The sequence below is a fragment of the Hipposideros armiger genome, unplaced genomic scaffold (assembly GCF_001890085.2).
Source record: "Hipposideros armiger isolate ML-2016 unplaced genomic scaffold, ASM189008v1 scaffold_39, whole genome shotgun sequence".
Lineage (NCBI taxonomy): Eukaryota > Metazoa > Chordata > Mammalia > Chiroptera > Hipposideridae > Hipposideros > Hipposideros armiger.
This window is the reverse complement of record NW_017731389.1, coordinates 4,358,682-4,362,603: the sequence shown is the minus strand read 5'-3', so window position 1 is coordinate 4,362,603 and position 3,922 is coordinate 4,358,682.

Below are 3,922 nucleotides of genomic sequence, written 5' to 3'. Positions count from 1 at the left end.
CAGGTCGTCTAACTTTTTCCTGCAGCCTTTTCAGTACTTCCAAATAGTAAACTTGGTTAACTGTTTGTGCAGTTGGTACAAATTCCTAATGAATAATCACTCTGATATCAAAAAAGGTTAGCAGCATCATTGCAACAAGTTCGTAAACTTGTCAGACTACGTATCCAGGTAATCAGCACCCTGATTAAAAAAACTGAACAGTACAGCCTCTTTTGTGTCCTCTTAAGTTTCCTTTCTAAGGCAGCCTTTAGTATTTAGGATCTAAGCTGGGTGTTTATCAGAAGAGGAAAACAATGTTCATTTTCCGACTCAAAAACCAGAAAGAAAGAGATAAGGTTTAAGGCTCAAATGGTACATTTTAAAAAATTATCTTTATTTAGGTTTCTGATTCAGCACATGTATCAAAGACTAATCAACATAAAGAAGTAAATAAGACATTAATCCGAAGTCTTACATCTCTCTAAACTCTGACAAAGAATGTCAAGATTGCCACTATTACCAGAACTTCAACCTAGTCAAGTTGTAGACAAGCTATTATGAACAACATACAGTGTGCACGGATATGCAGAGGCAAAAAGACATGCTAGCACTTGGCTCTCCTCTCCTCCTCGCTGATGTCTTTCTGCTTGACAGTCCACGTTCGCTTTCCATGCTAAGTTCCAAATTAAGTCCACAGAAGGCTCAGGGTCAACCTGATCACATACTCTTCCGGAGGAATGCATTCTCAAACTGTTGTGCCTGCAATTTTGTTTTTGCCAGGATGAAGTTCAGATCGAGATGTACAGTACAATCTAGATGACGGTGCAGACTAAGAACTAAAGTTGAGCAGTAACTCGAGTTAAGGCATGAATGCACACACGCACACGTGCACACGCACTGTCACGAACATAGGATTCCTACAATTGCCTGACGAGAGGCAACCAGGGCTTGGCAGTTCACCACAACTGCTGAGCATTCTGGAAAATGCTCCCCACAGTTTTATGCTAACAGCTGTGTATCTTTTATCAAAAAAAAAAAAAGAAAAAAAAAAGAAAACTAGAAACAAAACAAAAACCTAAAAACCCCTTAATCTCTTACAATGGCTCTTGAGCATGGAACTCATGTAGCAGCGTCGATGGCTGGCTCTTTAATAATTTGGAAATAAAAGGTTGTGTTACTACGTATTTCTTTGGTAGTCATCACTACAAAGTTTTCAGTGTTGGTTACCTGTAAGACAAGAAACTAGACAGAAGATCAAGTTACACAGAAATATGTCTTCTGTACTGATTAAGATTAAAAATATGGAGCTCTCCAAGCACAAATCACTTTGCTTTTCCTTGTCTTATTGGGCATCCTCTATAAGCAAGGCTTCGTGCAGGAAAAATTCGTGCCTACCTAACAAAGGGTGATATACGTACTCTAGTTTCCTACAATTGAACAGTTAACAAAAATTCACATTATCAATTATTTCTGGTCATATCAGTTAGAAGCCAATTACAAAGGGACAGCAGCACTTGGTGTCAAAGCCACACTCTGGTCACACATTCATTCCATGGTTGTGGTCTGTCTCAGGAGCTCAGAATTTAACACTCCTCTCAATCAGCAAAGGAGCAACGTCAATGAAATCTTAAATACTCCTACCATCTGCCAAATCTCCAGAATTGTCACGAATGCCAGCAGGCTCGATGAGAGAAAGCAGTTCAGAGCCCAGAGAGGTGTCAGGTATTAGGTTAAGTTAATTCGGTTTCGTGTAAAAGGCATGGTAATCTGGCAATGGAGTATTTATCCTATTAGCAGCACAGTGGTAGCCAGGGGTCTCTGTCAACAAGACAGGAAAACTAAGTTACTGAAGCTACTACTGCTCCCGCCTGCCTTTGGGATGGCTATGATTTTACAAAGGCCTTCTGGGAGTCAGTCCAGGGTTGCCCTGGGCGAGCGGGCAACAGGAATGGCGTTGGCCACGTTCAGCCCCCATGAGAAACGCCCGAGGTAAATCAGCTTCCCGTGGGTGAGGGGGCTCTTGGCGCCATGGACTCAGGGTCTGAATCCGATGGGATCCCTGGTGGCTAAACAATTGCCAAGAAATTGCCTTAGCAGGTATACTGCCCAAGTGTGACAGGCTCCACACGGGGTCTATAAAACACTTGAAAAGGACATGAAACAGCATTAGTTCAAAATAGTAGTGTTTGTTCTATCAATTCTGACTGTCCACTGGGAGAGGAAGCTAGATCGATGTTGAAAACGTGCTGTTTGAAGGAGCTGTGTTCTTATTTTGAAATGAAATGACGAGCCGAAGGGACCTAGCACTGCATTTCAGCAGAAGTCTGAAGGCAAGAGCCTTGTCTCTAAAAGGCATTTATCAGGGACTGTCTGCTCACTCCAAGTGCTTTTTCATTCACCATATGGCAATGTTTTGACTTTTGTGCTTTCAGGAGGTAACTCAATTGATAGGAAGCAGAAAATTAGATTATGGCCTTTCTTGTCTGAGTGCAAGACACTATCCAACAGCACGGAAATCTACAATCTCATTAAAGACTCATGTAAACATGTACCATATTCTCCTGTAAGAAAAACCAAGAAGTGTACCATGAAGGCAAATTTTGTTTGCCTACTCTCAGAATTCCTCGGAACGGCAATGTACCAGGAGGGAAAGTGAGCTCTCGGTGAAACCCCGGGTTTGGTCTGACCCCGTTTGATCGTATTAAAAATCTAAAGCCTCAATAATAATATGCCAAACTTCTCCCCTGTCTGAGAACTGTACTATGATTATGTATATTACACACACATTATAAATAAAATTTCTATAGACGTATGATTTCTTTCAAACAACTGAAGAGAGTGACATTCTCAGTTTGGGGGGGTGGAGGCAGGAGGTGAAAAACCCTATTGTTGCTTTTACTCTCAAGTTTTTAAAATGCTAGTCAAACACTATTATCCAACAAGACTTTTTTCTTTCCGTAACTCTTAAATATGCATTTGAAGGCAAAAATGGAGGTTTCTATACTGTACACTATTAAATATCTACAAGGTCACGGGTTCCTTATTTTTAGGAGTGTGTTCCATAAAGAGCTAGCTATTAGAGACGGTGGTCACAAAACATGGACTCTTAAAAATTACTGATAAATTAATTTTCAGTTCTCTGATTATATCCAACAGATACACATTCTCATCATAAAATATACATTCTCTAGGTAAGTTATTTTCGTCCACAGTATATATAAATATGCAAACACAGGTGGTAAAAATCACTTTACTACCAAAGTACAAAACAGTAACTGCTGAAAAGCAAAAAATAAAGATGTTGCAAGTATTAAGAAAAGAGTGACTCACAGTGTTCCACTGCAAAGTGAAACCAAACGATTTATTTGTGCTAAATGAATGGAAATAATGTGTTCAGAATATAGTTCTTTGTACACGCTGCACTTGCTTACACTGGGCGAAATCTGCAGTCGTCAAAGCTAATGTGCTACTTTTCCTCTAACACCTCTTCTTTTCTCTGCCAAGCAACAAAGTATTTTGTGGCCATTATGCCAAGATATTCCTATAACGTTCACTTCAAATAGTATTTTCTAGTAATTTTGCACCTTGAAAATATTTGTTCAAACTCTATTTGAGGGGGAACACAAATAAAGAACGGGGAGGAAAAACAGCTGTTTTTTGTTATACTCACACTGCCTTCTGCAGCAGAAATCAAATAGCACGTTCTACTCGGCCATCGCGACCACTGGTGGGGAGGACAACGTTTATGGACTCATGTTAGAGGGGGCCAGGTTGGGTGGGTTAACATTAAGGATAAAGAATCACACCTTAATATATAATAATTATCCATCCCATGTCGGTGGAAAAGGTACAGTTATGTGACCCATTACTTTGGGCTATGTGTTTGACGAGACACATGGATGCTGATATATACTGAAAATAACCTACAAAAAGTGTATCTGTA